The following is an 18,189-nucleotide window of genomic DNA, read 5'->3' as shown; positions in this document are numbered from 1 at the left end:
CCTCCTTATCAGTGCCAACCAGTGCCGCATATCAGTGTAGCTTCATCACTGCCTTCTTATCAGTGCCGCATATCAGTGTAGCTTCATCACTGCCTCCTTATCAGTGCCAACCAGTGCCGCATATCCGTGCCAACCAGTGCTGTCACATCCTCTGCCCTCATGTCTCGGGGTCTGATAAGGAAGCTGCAGCTGATCGCTGTGAATATCTGTGTCTTCCCATCAGACCCGGAGACAATAACAATATACTGCGCCTGAGGGGGGGGGACACATTTAGAGGGGGGGGGCGCTCAATTTTATTTTGCCTAGGGGAGCACAAAAATGGCACGGATACTGCAGCATACAGGGGGTTAATGATCTGACACTGGTCCCTAATGCATCAGTGGCAGTACATTAACCCCCTCAATGCTGCATATTACTAATAGCATTACAAATTAACGACCCCTCCCCCTGTTGCACGGGACCTCATTGGCTCCTCGCAGGTCTCACTCTCCTCGGCCTTCTCATCCCGCATCCCGTCCTCTACATGACATGACACGGGGCGGGACTAGAAAGCTCCTGTGGGGTGGAGATCACTCGGCCTCACACAAGTGACTGCTGTGACCTTTGTGTACATATAACATATCACTATGTGCTCCGCTCACATAGAACACACGGGGTTCAGCGGCCGGCGGGTGTCTCTCCTGTCCGTAGTAGTGCGGAGCGAGCAACGGACTTTTTCACGAGGCATCAGAGGCCGCCCCGCCCCCCAGTCCGCCCCTCCCCGCCCTCTCCTGACGGGTTCACCAATGGCCGGCAGCCCCGCCTCCACCCCTACAACTCACAGCAGGCAGCGATGTATACAAAAAGACACTTTACCAGTCCGGCCCGCTCACTCCGCCAGCTTGGGGACATTCTCACCCAAACATCCATCAGGCAAATTAGAGAGCCGCCTCTGGCTGCCCCCCTGATGCCGGCCTTACAGATAAGATTACATGAAAGTAATGACACTTACTATCTCTCTCCGATGAAAGATCTGTGGTGTAGTGTCAGATGATTCCGCTATAGGGCGCTGTTCTGTCACAGGAGCTCTGAGAAGACACGCCTCCTTCCTGGTCGCTAGCGAAGTGAAAATGGCGCTGGCTCAGCCTTCGGGCGGTTGATATGACGCATCTCTCAGCCCCCTCCGCCAATCAGAGGCGGCGCGCGCGTCAACACGCGCTGGCTTTAGTTTTCTACGTACGCTGACCGGAGTAGCGGCAGCCGAAGAGAGATTCGGATTTCTCCTCCCTCCAGCCTGCAGGTGGCAAAAGAGAGCGCCGCTGTGCAGTGAGGGCAGGCTGGCCTGTGTGTGTGCGTCATGTAAAAAGCTGCAGTGCTTTGTGTTATCGCCTGAGGGGGGCGCGACATGAGGGTGACACAGAGTGTGGAGATCCCGGAGGAGGAACAGAGAGGTACCGTGTCTTACAGGTAGGTGCAATGTGGAGGCCGGGGAGTGTCTGTCCGGGGAAGGGGCTGTGTGTGTACCGACAGTGTTCTGTATTTGAGAGATATTCCCCCCCCCCTTCCTGTATGTGTCATCTCTGATCCCCCCCCCACTTCTGTGTATGTCATCTCTGATCCCCCCCCCACTTCTGTGTGTGTCATCTCTGACCCCCCCCCCCACTTCTGTGTGTGTCATCTCTGACCCCCCCCCCACTTCTGTGTGTGTCATCTCTGACCCCCCCCCCACTTCTGTGTGTGTCATCTCTGCCCCCCCCCACTTCTGTGTGTGTCATCTCTGCCCCCCCCCCACTTCTGTGTGTGTCATCTCTGATCCCCCCCCCCACTTCTGTGTGTGTCATCTCTGCCCCCCCCCCCCCACTTCTGTGTGTGTCATCTCTGCCCCCCCCCCCACTTCTGTGTGTGTCATCTCTGCCCCCCCCCACTTCTGTGTGTGTCATCTCTGCCCCCCCCCCACTTCTGTGTATGTCATCTCTGCCCCCCCCCCACTTCTGTGTGTGTCATCTCTGATCCCCCCCCCACTTCTGTGTATGTCATCTCTGATCCCCCCCCCCCACTTCTGTGTGTGTCATCTCTGACCCCCCCCCCTTCTGTGTGTGTCATCTCTGACCCCCCTCTTCTGTGTGTGTCATCTCTGACCCCCCTCTTCTGTGTGTGTCATCTCTGACCCCCCTCTTCTGTGTGTGTCATCTCTGACCCCCCCCCCTTCTGTGTGTGGCATCTCTGCCCCCCCCCCTTCTGTGTGTGGCATCTCTGCCCCCCCCCCTTCTGTGTGTGTCATCTCTGACCCCCCCCACTCCTGTGTGTGTCATCTCTGACCCCCCCCCCCCACTCCTGTGTGTGTCATCTCTGACCCCCCCCCCACTCCTGTGTGTGTCATCTCTGACCCCCCCCCCACTCCTGTGTGTGTCATCTCTGACCCCCCCCCCCACTCCTGTGTGTGTCATCTCTGACCCCCCCCCCCACTCCTGTGTGTGTCATCTCTGACCCCCCCCCCCCACTCCTGTGTGTGTCATCTCTGACCCCCCCCCCCACTCCTGTGTGTGTCATCTCTGACCCCCCCCCCCACTCCTGTGTGTGTCATCTCTGACCCCCCCCCCACTCCTGTGTGTGTCATCTCTGACCCCCCCCCCCCCCACTCCTGTGTGTGTCATCTCTGACCCCCCCCCCCACTCCTGTGTGTGTCATCTCTGACCCCCCCCCCACTCCTGTGTGTGTCATCTCTGACCCCCCCCCCCACTCCTGTGTGTGTCATCTCTGACCCCCCCCCCCCCCCACTCCTGTGTGTGTCATCTCTGACCCCCCCCCCCACTCCTGTGTGTGTCATCTCTGACCCCCCCCCCACTCCTGTGTGTGTCATCTCTGACCCCCCCCCACTCCTGTGTGTGTCATCTCTGACCCACCCCCCCCCACTCCTGTGTGTGTCATCTCTGACCCCCCCCCCCCACTCCTGTGTGTGTCATCTCTGACCCCCCCCCCCCCACTCCTGTGTGTGTCATCTCTGACCCCCCCCCCCACTCCTGTGTGTGTCATCTCTGACCCCCCCCCACTCCTGTGTGTGTCATCTCTGACCCCCCCCCCACTCCTGTGTGTGTCATCTCTGACCCCCCCCCCACTCCTGTGTGTGTCATCTCTGACCCCCCCCCCCCACTCCTGTGTGTGTCATCTCTGACCCCCCCCCACTACTCCTGTGTGTGTGTGTCATCTCTGACCCCCCCCCCCCCCACTACTCCTGTGTGTGTCATCTCTGACCCCCCCCCCCCACTACTCCTGTGTGTGTCATCTCTGACCCCCCCCCCCCACTCCTGTGTGTGTCATCTCTGACCCCCCCCCCACTCCTGTGTGTGTGTGTGTGTGTGTGTGTGTGTGTGTCATCTCTGATTCCCCCCCCCTTCTGTGTGTGTCATCTCTGACCCCCCCCCCCCTTCTGTGTGTGTCATCTCTGACCCCCCCCTTCTGTGTGTGTCATCTCTGACCCCCCCCTTCTGTGTGTGTCATCTCTGACCCCCCCCCCTTCTGTGTGTGTCATCTCTGACCCCCCCCCCCTTCTGTGTGTGTCATCTCTGACCCCCCCCCCCTTCTGTGTGTGTCATCTCTGACCCCCCCCCTTCTGTGTGTGTCATCTCTGACCCCCCCCCTTCTGTGTGTGTCATCTCTGACCCCCCCCCTTCTGTGTGTGTCATCTCTGACCCCCCCCCCCCTTCTGTGTGTGTCATCTCTGACCCCCCCCCCCCTTCTGTGTGTGTCATCTCTGACCCCCCCCCCCCTTCTGTGTGTGTCATCTCTGACCCCCCCCCCCTTCTGTGTGTGTCATCTCTGACCCCCCCCCCCTTCTGTGTGTGTCATCTCTGACCCCCCCCCCCTTCTGTGTGTGTCATCTCTGACCCCCCCACTCCTGTGTGTGTCATCTCTGATTCCCCCCCCCCCCACTCCTGTGTGCCATCTCTGATCCCCCCCCCCCCCACTCCTGTGTGTGTCATCTCTGATTCCCCCCCCTCTCCTGTGTGTGTCATCTCTGATTCCCCCCCCCACTTCTGTGTGTGTCATCTCTGATTCCCCCCCACTTCTGTGTGTGTCATCTCTGATTCCCCCCCACTTCTGTGTGTGTCATCTCTGACCCCCCCCCCACTCCTGTGTGTGTCATCTCTGACCCCTCCACTCCTGTGTGTGTCATCTCTGACCCCCCCCACTCCTGTGTGTGTCATCTCTGATTCCCCCCCCCCACTTCTGTGTGTGTCATCTCTGATTCCCCCCCCCCCCACTTCTGTGTGTGTCATCTCTGATTCCCCCCCCCCCACTTCTGTGTGTGTCATCTCTGATTCCCCCCCCCCCACTTCTGTGTGTGCCATCTCTGATTCCCCCCCCCCACTTCTGTGTGTGCCATCTCTGATTCCCCCCCCCCCCCCACTTCTGTGTGTGTCATCTCTGATTCCCCCCCCCCCCCCCCACTTCTGTGTGTGTCATCTCTGATTCCCCCCCCCCCCCACTTCTGTGTGTGTCATCTCTGATTCCCCCCCCCCCCCCACTTCTGTGTGTGTCATCTCTGATTCCCCCCCCCCCCACTTCTGTGTGTGTCATCTCTGATTCCCCCCCCCCCCCACTTCTGTGTGTGTCATCTCTGATTCCCCCCCCCCCCCCACTTCTGTGTGTTTCATCTCTGATTTCCCCCCCCCCCACTTCTGTGTGTGTCATCTCTGACCCCCCCACTCCTGTGTGTGTGTCATCTCTGATCCCCCCCCCCCCCCCCCACTCCTGTGTGTGCCATCTCTGATCCCCCCCCCCCCACTCCTGTGTGTGCCATCTCTGATCCCCCCCCCCCACTCCTGTGTGTGTCATCTCTGATCCCCCCCCCCCCCCTCTTCTGTGTGTGTCATCTCTGATTCCCCCCCTCTTCTGTGTGTGTCATCTCTGATTCCCCCCCTCTTCTGTGTGTGTCATCTCTGATTCCCCCCCACTTCTGTGTGTGTCATCTCTGATTCCCCCCCACTTCTGTGTGTGTCATCTCTGACCCCCCCACTCCTGTGTGTGTCATCTCTGATTCCCCCCCCCACTCCTGTGTGTGCCATCTCTGATCCCCCCCCCCCCCCACTCCTGTGTGTGCCATCTCTGATCCCCCCCCCACTCCTGTGTGTGCCATCTCTGATCCCCCCCCCCCCACTCCTGTGTGTGCCATCTCTGATTCCCCCCCACTTCTGTGTGTGTCATCTCTGATTTCCCCCCCCCCACTTCTGTGTGTGTCATCTCTGATTCCCCCCCCCCCCCACTTCTGTGTGTGTCATCTCTGATTCCCCCCCCCCCCCCCACTTCTGTGTGTGTCATCTCTGATTCCCCCCCCCCCCCCCCACTTCTGTGTGTGTCATCTCTGATTCCCCCCCCCCACTTCTGTGTGTGTCATCTCTGATTCCCCCCCCCCCCCACTTCTGTGTGTGTCATCTCTGATTCCCCCCCCCCCCCACTTCTGTGTGTGTCATCTCTGATTCCCCCCCCCCCCCCCACTTCTGTGTGTGTCATCTCTGATTCCCCCCCCCCCCCCCCACTTCTGTGTGTTTCATCTCTGATTTCCCCCCCCCCCACTTCTGTGTGTGTCATCTCTGACCCCCCCACTCCTGTGTGTGTGTCATCTCTGATCCCCCCCCCCCCCCCACTCCTGTGTGTGCCATCTCTGATCCCCCCCCCCCCACTCCTGTGTGTGCCATCTCTGATCCCCCCCCCCACTCCTGTGTGTGTCATCTCTGATCCCCCCCCCCCCTCTTCTGTGTGTGTCATCTCTGATTCCCCCCCTCTTCTGTGTGTGTCATCTCTGATTCCCCCCCTCTTCTGTGTGTGTCATCTCTGATTCCCCCCCACTTCTGTGTGTGTCATCTCTGATTCCCCCCCACTTCTGTGTGTGTCATCTCTGACCCCCCCACTCCTGTGTGTGTCATCTCTGATCCCCCCCCCACTCCTGTGTGTGCCATCTCTGATCCCCCCCCCCCCACTCCTGTGTGTGCCATCTCTGATCCCCCCCCCCACTCCTGTGTGTGCCATCTCTGATCCCCCCCCCCCACTCCTGTGTGTGCCATCTCTGATCCCCCCCCCCCCACTCCTGTGTGTGCCATCTCTGATTCCCCCCCACTTCTGTGTGTGTCATCTCTGATTTCCCCCCCCCCACTTCTGTGTGTGTCATCTCTGATTCCCCCCCCCCCCCACTTCTGTGTGTGTCATCTCTGATTTCCCCCCCCCCCCCCACTTCTGTGTGTGTCATCTCTGATTCCCCCCCCCCCCCCCACTTCTGTGTGTGTCATCTCTGATTCCCCCCCCCCCCCCACTTCTGTGTGTGTCATCTCTGATTCCCCCCCCCCCCCCCACTTCTGTGTGTGTCATCTCTGATTCCCCCCCCCCCCCACTTCTGTGTGTGTCATCTCTGATCCCCCCCCCCCCCCCACTTCTGTGTGTGTCATCTCTGATTCCCCCCCCCCCCCCCCCACTTCTGTGTGTGTCATCTCTGATCCCCCCCCCCCCCCACTTCTGTGTGTGTCATCTCTGATTCCCCCCCCCCCCCCCCCACTTCTGTGTGTGTCATCTCTGATTCCCCCCCCCCCCCCACTTCTGTGTGTGTCATCTCTGATTTCCCCCCCCCCCCCCACTTCTGTGTGTGTCATCTCTGATTCCCCCCCCCCCCCCACTTCTGTGTGTGTGTGTGTCTTCTCTGCCCCCCCCCCCCCCCCCCCCCCAGTGCTATGGCTTCATCAGGAAATGTGCAGACTTTGCTTATTCTATATAAAAACAAATTGATTTAGAATGCCCAGACAGAGTGCCTATGTACACGGGTACAAAATATTCTGCACTCAGGTCTGTAATGTGTACATTTTATATGGATCTAAATGCAGCTGTGTGTTATTCTATGGAGCACACAGCTGAGCTCGGCTCTCTCATCTGCATTTATAAAAAAAATAATCAGTACCCTCGGTCTTCCATATGATTTATATTTAACCTCTTGCCGACCAGCCGCCAACATTATACTGTGGCAGGTCGGCACAATCCCGTGGACCGTTGTAGCTGTACGTCGGCTCGCGGGATCGAAATAGCAGGCGCGCACGCGCACCCTGCACAGCAGGGGTGCTGATGCTCATGGCCGATGGTGTCGATGACCGCCGGCCACGAGCGATCGCGAGCACGAGGGACAAAACACGGAAGTGTGTGTGTGTGTGTGTGTGTGTGTGTGTGTGTGTGTGTGTGTATGTACACACAAATCCGTATTTTGTTCTGAGAGGAATGACCGATCGTGTGTTCCTATTAGCTAGGAACCACGATCTGTCACTTATTCTAGTCAGTCCACTCCCTCTTCAGTTAGAATCACCTCCCAGGGAACACAGTTAACCCCTGGATCACCCCCTAGTGTTAACCTCTTCACTGTCAATGACATTTTTACAGTAATCAATGCATTTTTATAGCACTAATCGCTGTAATAATACCATTGGTCCCACAAATGTGTCAAAATTGTCCAATGTGTCCGCCATAATGTCGCAGTCATGAAAAAAATCGCAGATCACTGACATCACTAGTAAAAAATTTTTAAAAAGCTATAGATCTATCCCCTATTTTGTAGACTCTACAAAATAGAGTTTTTGCGCGAACCAATCAGTATACGCTTATTGCGATTTCCCCCCCCCCCCCCCTCCTCCTCCTCCCCAAAAATATGTAGAAGAATACATATCGGCCTAAACTGAGAAAAAATTAGCTTTTTTAAATAAAAATAGGGATATTTATTACAGCAAAAAGTACAAAATATTGTGGGTTTTTTTTTTTCTCAATTGTCGCTCTTTTTTTGTTTATAGCGCAAAAAATAAAAACTGCAGAGGCGATCAAATGCCACCAAAAGAAAGCTCTATTTGTGGGGGGAAAAAAGGACATCAATTTTGTTTGAATACAACATCGTACGACCGCGCAATTGTCAGTTAACGAGACGCAGTGCTGAATTGCAAAAAGTGCTCTGGTCAGAAGGGGGTATATTCTTCCGGGGCTGAAATGGTTAATGATGTACACTTGTAAACATTTGTACTTACATTTACATGCATACAGTAGTGAGTGTAAATATACGCTATCAGCCCTGAATGCGCTTGCAAGTGGCCTGAATGGAAGTCTAGCTTGTATAAATGCTGTGCGGCGGGGGCTACTTGCGTCCTAATGACCCGTACACACAATCGGACATTGATCGGATATTCCGACAACAAAATCCTAGGATTTTTTCCGACGGATGTTGGCTCAAACTTGTCTTGCATACACACGGTCACACAAAGTTGTCGGAAAATCTGATAGTTCTAAACGCGGTGACGTAAAACACGTACGTCGGGACTATAAACGGGGCAGTGGCCAGTAGCTTTCATCTCTTTATTTAGTCTGAGCATGCGTGGCACTTTGTCCGTCGGATTTGTGTACACACGATCGGAATTTCCGACAACGGATTTTGTTGTCGGAAAATTTTATAGTCTGCTCTCAAACTTTGTGTGTCGGAAAATCCGATGGAAAATGTGTGATGGAGCCTACACACGGTCGAAATTTCCGACAACAAGATCCTATCACGCATTTTCCGTCGGAAAATCCGATCGTGTGTACAGGGCATAACAGTCAAGGAGGTTAGGTGGCTTCCTAGCAAATCGGGTACATTTGCACTTCATGTAACATTACAGATGTTGCATAGGGTATTACTGCCAGCAAGATCACACACACACACACACACACACACACACACACACACACACACACACACACACACACACACACACACACACACACCCCCCCCCCCCTATAAGCATGAGCCCAGAGTTAGACTTGCTAAGCATTTCCTTGTTCCCATATGCTTGTTATGCCATTCTGGTTTGTGAGGTGTAATGAGGAGTCCTAGCAGTGCTGAGAACCTACACCCAGGGGGGAATGTATTCCTTACCTCTTGCTGCTCATCTTATACACAAGATTTAGTACTTGTGGTGTGGAAGAGGAAGGGGCATCCATGAGATATCTGGGACACTCTTTCCCAAAGGAAACCGTGAACCTGAATCTGCCTGCATCACCACCTTCAAGAGAATGGAGTGAAGTATATTCTTGTGCTGTGTACTTGTGTGTGGAACTGGTTGGCTCTATACACTGTTTCACCCCTGGTATTTGTTGGGTGACCGGGTCAGTGGGACTTCAGCTTTACCTCCTGAATGCATTCTTGAAGCAATAATTGTGCTCTACTGCTTTGTTTCACAATGCAAGTATGGGAGTATGTGGGGTATAATTTATCTCAGAAGTTAAGGCAAAGTAATATCACAGAGCCACTGAGGGCTCCCCCTAGTGTCTAAACTGCAAAAGGCACTAAGATGTGTTGGGCCCCTTCCACATGGAGCGGCTCCATTGGAGTCTGTCTGCACAGCAGGGAATCTGTCAGCTAATCACCACTGATCAGGCAGGCTGAGATTTCCCCCTCAGAAGGATGAGAAATGCTGTTTCTGCTAATGGAGAGAGTCTCCATCTCTTCTCTACCCCTCTAATGCCCTCTCACTAAGACAGGAAGGGAAGTTCTAATCTTTTCTCACAATGTCAGAGGCTAAAAAAAAAAAAAAAAAAAAAGTCTGAACTTGGGCTTTAAAAGCTGTAGTTTAATCTGCTTGTATTTTACCTTCCCCGATTCCTCCTTTCCACCTTCCTCAACACGCTAAGGAAATGTATAAAGAAAACCTTTCTATTTTCATGACATACGTCATTTTAGACTGTGACATCATCACTAGGTCTCTTTACTTCTCTATGGCAGATCACAGCTGGTGGGAGGGGCTGGCAGGAGGCTGTCCATAGAATCTTGAATACAATGACCACAAGTAATGCTGAACCTCTATTATTGAAAGAACTGAAACCAATGGATGAAAGGGGTGAGCCAGAGACAGACGTGGGGGAGAAGAAGAATTACATAATGGATGTCCTCCAGCCAGGAAATCGGACTGCTCTGTGTGACTTGCTGCAGCTTCTGATGTGAACTGTAAGAAGCTCACAGTGTGCAATGAAATCAGAATAAGCAATTTCAATAGGGGAGAGAAGCTTTTCTTTCACTATCCAGTCACAGGTATGACTGGGGTCAGGACAATTTGGTTGTACGATGCTGGAAATCATTTAATCGAGCAAAACTAACATCGCTCCGGATTACAGAAGCTGATATATATATTTTATTTTTTTATGTATCTTTTAATAATGACATTTTTTTTTTTTGACTGGTGTTCTGCCTTAAAGTGATTGCAAAGTTATAATTTTTTTTTTTTTTTTTTTTCAATTAGAAAAACAAACATGTTATACTTACCTGCTCTGTGCAAGTATTACACAGAGTGGTCCCGTACTACCTCTTCTGGAGTCCCTTGCACTTTTGGCTCCTCCTGATCTCTGAGGACACTCGTGCGGGGTTGATCCGGAGCCAGGCTGTGTGCGTCCATTGACATGCACGGCTCGGCCCCACCCCCTACTTCATTCAATTTGACTCTCAGCAGCGGGAACCAATAGCTTCCACTGCTCTCAGCCAAGCCCATGAATGCAGGAAGAGAGAGCAGAGTCAGGCTGCAGGTGGGGACAGCGCTGGATGGAGAGCGGTGTCAGGTAAGTGTTTAGGGTGGGATGGAAAGGCACACACAGTGAAAGGTTTTTTTACATTTAATGCAGAGAATATATTCCGGTAGAAAACCTGCCTTTAGAACCACTTCAAGTAGTCCACACTCCTCTGATCTAGTTTATTAATCTGTAGAAATGATATTTTATTCTTGTATAATGTCACTTGGTTTAATACAACACAACTCAGTACAGGGAGATTGTATACTGTACATTCCCAGGCAGAAGGCAGGCTCGGCAGCAGTCATTTGCATGTGATCTGGCCCTGGGAGTGAATCCATTAGGATGTGCTTGTCTTTGGTTGTACTCAGCATTTTCCTTGTTGCAGCACAGCAAACTAGACAATGCAAACCTTGCTGAGGGAGCCACAGAAGCTTTTAAGGGATGTACAGTAAAATGAATTCATAATTAACCTAAGATAAGGAAGAAGAGTAAAGACGTCAGACATCAGACTTGCATGGTGGAACATATGCTGGAGGAAGGAGTACGTTAGTCTCTGTGGCAGCCAGGCAGATTCTTGCATTTTTCAAACTTTACAGAGAACAGGCTGCTGTGGTTGTCAAATGTTTGTCATCGGTACATTTGGGTTTAGTGTGGTTTTAGGAAAGGAATTCTATTGACATTTATTATTATTATTATTATTACATTTATTGATTTATTGTGCATTTCTGCAGCCTACTCACTTTCGAATGGGCCCCAGCATAAAAATATTCTCTTTATTCCTTGATCACACATCTTCATCACAGCCAAAGTGGAGGATCAGAGTTCAGATTGGCTTATCCTTCATTTTAGCAGATGCCGGTGATGGTCCTTTAGGCCCCTTTCACACCGGAGCGGTGGGGGCGTCGGTGGTAAATATAGCGCCGCTTTACTGTCATTTTAGTGGCACTATTTGGCCGCTAGTGGGGTGGATTTAACCGGCGGTATAGCGTGCTGCCCTGTTGATTTAAATGGGCAGGAGCGGTGAAGGAGCAGTGTATGCACCGCTCCTTCACCGCTCCAAAGATGCTGCTAGCAGGACTTTTTTCAGCATCCTGCCAGCGCACCGCTCCAGTGTGAAAGCCCTCGGGGCTGTTTCAGGGAGCTTTTCAGGCGCTTTTTTTAGCGATGTAGCGCCTGCAAAGCGCCCCAGTGTGAAAGTTTGAGAAACGTATAGTGAAATGTGAGGACTCCCGTTGCCTACCTTTTTCCTTTTTTAATACCTTCTTAGTCATGGACCTGGAAAAATCCTGCAGAAAGGCATCATCATAACCCTTAGTGTGCATATTTGTTTTGTGTCAGTAACTTTTGAAAGTTGTGATGCCAGAGGCTCAGCATTATAGCTGGGAAATGAGTGCACTGGGAACCCTGAATGAACGATTGACAGTGGCGGCCGCTATATTCGCGCCATAAATCCTGAATTTGTTTGTTTCAAGTCAAAGCACCAACAGCCCTCACATCTTACACAGTACAGTTCAGATTTACTGTGATAAGGCGAAACTCTCTCCAAATCGATGACTAAACAGACTCCGCTTCTCTTAACAGGTACAAGAGAACTCTCCTGGACACAGAGCTGGGCTTGAACCTTTCTTTGACTTCATTATTTCAATAAATAGACTGGTAAGTTGAACGTGTTCTAGTCTGTATTCTATGTTTACATTATGTGTGTCTTACAACTTCACACACAAACATAAACATTTTTTAAAAAACCTCCTTCGCTGCTATGTCCTTCTTTAGTGCTTGTTTAAAGTGGTTGTAAACCCTGGGAAAAAAACCCCTGCAAGACAAAGGTATAATGAGCTAGTATGCATAGCATACTAGCTCATTATGAATTACTTGCCCGAGAATGAAGCCTCCCTCCGGCCGGCGACATCTCTCCTGGGGGTTACTTCCAGGTATCGCGGCTCCAGCGCTGTGATTGGCCAGAGCTGCGATGACGTCACTCCCGTGCATGCGCGCGGGAGCCACCGGTAATGGCACACAGACTGAAGCAACGGCACATTTGTGCCGTTGCTTCAGTTTACACCAGTGCGCATGTGCCGATGTCATCGGCACATACAGGGGATATCTGCTAAACATTATAGGCTTGCCTGTAGCATAAAGTTGTTGTAAAGGGTTTACAACCACTTTAAAACGGAGTAGCGGCTCATACGTTATTCCATTCAGCATAGTTCTGTTCAGACCAACACAAACTTCAGGAAAGACAAGGAAAATCCTTTCACTTATGGGCTTATACAAACTGGCTGGGTGGCATGACTGGAAAGACCTGTTGATCTTGTAGTGTCAGAGGCAGAACAAAATAGCGTTGTGTGGAGCCTCCGCTCTGTCTTAGAAATCCGTTACCTTTAGATTTTTCTGAGCCGAAGCCGTGCCTTGGAAAAAAACTCAGAAGTCTCTGACCTGGATGGGGGTCCAAACTGAGAGACTCACATGAGACCTCAAGTGGAGGGGTTTCCACTTATTTCTTGAATGTGAAGAATACAATTCATATTTTTGGAGGGGCCTTTGTTTTAGAATTTGTACTAAAGAGCTTTCCTGTTCTCATCTGAGCAGTCTTTGTCAGGTTAGAAAACAACAAAAATTCCCAGCACACTTACCAGCTAGCCTGAAAAAAAACAAGTGTATGTAAGTGACAAAGGGTTTAGTTGCACACATTTGCAAATCTATGTGAAAGCCACAGTGCCTCGCCAAGGCTCCTCTGTATACTGTGTTCCTAACCATAGTTTTCAGTCTCCCAAGTTGAAGCACATATAGCAGGGGATAAATTAAGGGCAGGTTTGCTTGGAGGGGGCTCGCCCCTCCCTAAAGATTAATCATTGCTTTTTATCTTTTAAAAGTCTGATAACTAGTTTGATTATATTCCTATGATATGAATTGGTGATGTCTCTCCCATAGAATAAAGACAATGACACGTTGAAAGATCTGCTAAAAGCAAGCGTCGAGAAGCCTGACAGCAACAAGACCCTGGAACTGAGGGAGGCAACGGTGACACCCAGTAATATGTGGGGAGGACAAAACTTGCTGGGAGTCGGCATACGATTCTGCAGCTTCGAAGGGGCTAATGAGAACGTATGGAATGTGCTGGTGAGTTATTTTAGACAATCTGCAGAAAATAGGTGTTGACTGTCTGTCATGCTGATCCAAAGACTTCAACACATTGTGGTTACCGTATTTATAGGTGTAGAACACGCACTTTATCCCCTGAAAACAGAGGACAAGCTGCCTGCGTGTTATACGCCGATATTCCTTCTTTTTTTTTTTTTTTTCAGCGGGGATTGGGCAGCGGTGTCATGCTGGCGGCCCCGCCTCTCCTGGGCCGGCCTGCCGGTGTACTTTAAAAATGGAAGAGGGTCACTGCCAGTCCCTTTTACATGTGTCCTTTTGTAGGCTGTGTAAAAGTGTCATGGTGAACCGGAGTCCACAGATGCCTCATTCTCCCCGTTCTTTCTGGCCGCTCTCCTCCTCCCCCTCCGAGTGTAGCTTTAGGAGGAGGGAGGTCATGTGACCAGCTGGAGGAAATGGGGCTAGTGAGGTGTTTGTAATGACGGCACAGTGTGGGAAGGGTCTGTGAGAAGAGACTGGCACTGATTTATTTATTTTTATTTTAACTTTGGAGTACGCTGGCAGTGCTGTCCCATGAGAAGTGCAAGGTGGCTGTGCAATGTAAAGGAGCTGTGTACTGTGCAGGGGGAGGAGGCTGCGTAATGTATAGGTGGGCTGCGTAATTGTGTGTTGGGGGGGGTCTGCATAGTGTAATTGCAGGGGTCTATGTAATGTGCAGGGGGGGCTTTGGAATGTAAAAGGGACTGTGGAAAGTGTTTGTTTGTTTTTTCCTAAATCTTCCCTCTCAACCACTTGCCATCCCTCCCATAGTCATATGACGTCCCTAAGGTGGCTCTCCTATCCCGGGCAGGCGTCATATGACATCCTTGGCTTCCCGCCAGAATAGAGGGGCGCATGCCCGCCGCGTCACCAAGGAGCTGATGCGCATGCCCGACTGCCACGATGTCCGCCGGACACCTGCGATTGCTTGTGACAGAGCATGAACGTGGATCTGTGTGTCTAAACAGTTAGAGCACACCTAGGGAATACAGTTAACCCCTTGATCGCCCCCTAGTGTTAACCCCTTCCCTGCCAGTGACATTCACACAGTAATCAGTGGATATTTATAGCACTGATCGCTGTATAAATGTCAATGGTTTCAAAAAAGTGTCAAGTGCCGATCTGTCTGCCTCAATGTCGCAGTCACGATAAAAATCACAGATCACCGCATTACTGGTTAAAAATAAATAAATAAATAATAATAATAAAAATGCCATAAATCAATGACCTATTTTATAGGTGCTATAACTTTTTTGCGCAAACCAATCAATATATACTTATTGCGCTATTTTTGGTTAAAAAAAAAAAAGTAGAAGAATACAGATTTGCCTAAACTGGGGAAAAAACTTTTTTTTTTTTTCTTAAAAAAAAAAAAAAAATATTATTGCAAAAAGTACATTAAATATATGTGTTTGTTTATAGCGCAATCTGTCACCGGTTACATCCACCAGACACAGCCGATGACTGATCACTGTACCGGCTTACTGCCGGTACCATGTGACTGCTGTAACCAATTACAGAGGTTCACCTGACAGTTGTACATAACGGAAGACTTCCTTTCAAGCCATCCATTGTATACAATTGTGCTGCTATCTGTGATCACATGGTTCAGGCTGGGCCAATCACAACTTATCTGTACCTTGTGATTAGCTCTGACCAATTGCAGCTAATCAATAATATTCTATATGCAAGCTGGGGGGGGACCTTTTTTTTTTTTCTTTCATACTGTCGCCAGTCAGTGTCCTTAATCACCACCAGACCCGTTATATGATGACACTGCACTGGTGACTGTATGTAAAAATACTTATGACAACTTCAAAAAACTCACCATGCCTCTATGCCTCTTACTAAATAACTTTGGACTGTCTACTTTCCAAAAAGTGGTAATTTGGGGGACATCTGTACTGTCCTGACATTTTTGGGCCTCAAGAAATGAGATGGCCGTACAGTACATCAGGATTCATCAATTTTCAAATATATATACCATAGTTTGTGTACTCTTTAATGTTCCTACAGACTAATATACACTGATTTGGGTTATTTTCGCCAAAGAAATGTAGCAGAATACATTTTGACCTAAATTCATGAAGAAAGATTGTTTATTTGCAAAATTTTATAAAAGAAAGAAAAACATTTATTATTATAATTTTCAAAATTTTCAGTCCTTTTTTTTTTTTTTTCTTTCATTTATTTAGCAAAAAAAAAACCCAGTCGTGATTAAAACAACCAAAAGAAAGCTCTATTTGTGTGAACAAAATGATGAAAACTTTGTTTGGGTACAGCGTTACATGAAAAATATAGGAAGAAAGGGATAGAAATGGCGCTGTTCTTACTTTAAGATGTTCCAGAACCTCTAAATGTGTGAGTGATTCCTAGTGCTAGTATGTGCTAAAGTGCATAGGAAGTGCAAATGTGCAAAAAGAGCTAGCAGTACTGATATCCGAGTAATTATATGACAAAAAAACGTGCAAAAACACAAAAAAAGCAAAAAATAAAAAAAAAACTACCCAGTGTCCACACTGTTATATGCTACTATATAGTAATATAGTGTGAGCCTCCTAATCAGAGGACCACCATCTGAAATGAATACTAGTGGAAAAAACAAAATAAAAAAAACAAAACATTTATGCAATCAAAAAAAAAAAAGTGTACATAAAACATTAGAGTATTTATTCGCATGGTCAATGGGTACTCACATTTAGTAAATAAAATAAATACAAAGCGAAAGGTTAAAATCAGGAAGACTGAACGATCTGCGATCAGCGGCCCGAAAACCGGAAGTGATGCAATGACGCTGTTAGCCCCGCTACCCAGTGCTACACAGTGGCTCATATGGGGCACCTTTTAAAGAAGCACCGAATAACAATCTGAAGGAGCATTTTGTCACTTTATTTTGGATTTTGTAGTATACCAGTATCTAGGGACTTTATATGTATTTTAAGTTCAGCACTATAGCATTATTATACACTGGTTACATTTGAGGATTTTGCACAGGTGTATGTGTGTGTGTGTATATATATATATATATATATATATATATATATATATATATATATATATATATATACATACATACATACATACATACATACATACATACATACATACATACATACATACATACATACACACTTCTTCTTTTTTTTTTTTTTTTTTTTTTTTGAGTGCATAAATTATTTTGTTTTTTCCACTAGTATTCATTTCAGATGGTGGTCCTCTGATTAGGAGGCTCACACTATATTACTATATAGTAGCATATGACACTAGGTAGTGTTTTTGCACTTTTTTTTGTCATATACTTACTCAGATATCAGTACTGCTAGCTCTTTTAGCACATACTAGCACTAGTCATCCCTCACGCATTTAGAGGGTCTGGAACATCTTAAAGTAAGAACAGCGCCATTTCTATCCCTTTCTTCCTATGTTTTTCTATTTTCACCATAGGGTGGATTTATTGATAGAGGCTGCAGTTCTTTATATACGTTTTGTATTTTCTTACCATAAGCGCGGGAGTTTATACTATTCTTACAGTGTTACCTGACCTCGCAATTGTAATTCAAAGTGTGACAGCGCTGGAAGCTGAAAAGTGGCCTGGACAGGAAGGAGGTGAAAGTGCCCTGTATTGAAGTAATTAAAGCCCAGTTGAACTTTCAGCTAACACTAGATAAATACAGTACATAAAAACAAAATGTGTTCCTTGCCTTACAGTAGATTTTCTGTACAAAGCTTGTCCGGCATGTTGAGGAGAGCGACCCATCCCCTGCTGAGCTAGAGCTGTCCAATCAGCAAGGGGCATATGTTTTACTGATTAGAGAGCTATAGCTCTGACCCAGTAGTGGAAGTGCTAGTCTGCAGCTGCTGCCTTTTTTATACTCAAGTGGCTTCTTTAGAAAGAAAAAATTGTAAGATGCCGCACACCCTTTTATTTAGGTGCACATGAAATGCATTTAGCCGATTTAAACTGAGGGTTCAATGGGGCTTTGATTTTATTTATTTATTTTTAATGTGAGAACCTTTTTAAGTATTTTTGTTTTTATGCTTTCTCAAGTAAGTGGAACAAACTCTCCTGCAGCATTAGCTGGTTTGAGGCCCCATACAGACTACATCATAGGAGCAGATACAGTCATGAATGAGGTAATATGCTCTTTCTATTTATCCTTCTTTTTTTTTTTTTTCTTTTTTTTGTCTACACTGCCACAGTTTAGTATATTTCTTAACTACTTCCAGCCCATGGCCGTCATATGACGTCCTGGACTTTCAGTGGAGATATCTGAATGAAGCCTGCAGCTACAGGAATCTATCAGATATTATTTTTTATTTTTTTTTCTGTCGGCTATTCCCTGCACCTGTTCAGCTGCTTGATTGTTTTTACAGGCGGCGGGTGGGGACGTTCCTCCTGTCGCCAGCCTCCGCTGCTTCTACCGGCTCGCCTGTGTGTTTGGCGAGCCAGCGAAGGAATCCGCTGGCGGCTGAACTTCACCATAGAGAATACCATGTGCCACATGGTCCCCGGCAGTCTGT

At 48.9% G+C, this 18,189-nt stretch overlaps 1 long non-coding RNA gene across 1 annotated transcript; it reads left to right on the top strand.

The window, feature by feature from the left end:
• Positions 1–887: 887 nt before the first annotated feature.
• LOC141141454 (uncharacterized) lies at positions 888–17,860 on the top strand. Its single transcript, XR_012244088.1, has 4 exons — positions 888–1,446; positions 12,112–12,186; positions 13,462–13,650; positions 17,717–17,860. It is a non-coding gene; the product is annotated as an uncharacterized lncRNA (long non-coding RNA).
• Positions 17,861–18,189: the final 329 nt, after the last annotated feature.

Source organism: Aquarana catesbeiana, linkage group LG04 (assembly GCF_042186555.1).
Source record: "Aquarana catesbeiana isolate 2022-GZ linkage group LG04, ASM4218655v1, whole genome shotgun sequence".
Classification (NCBI taxonomy): domain Eukaryota; kingdom Metazoa; phylum Chordata; class Amphibia; order Anura; family Ranidae; genus Aquarana; species Aquarana catesbeiana.
Note: the sequence above shows the minus strand (reverse complement) of the source record. Positions and strands in the feature narration are given on the sequence as shown.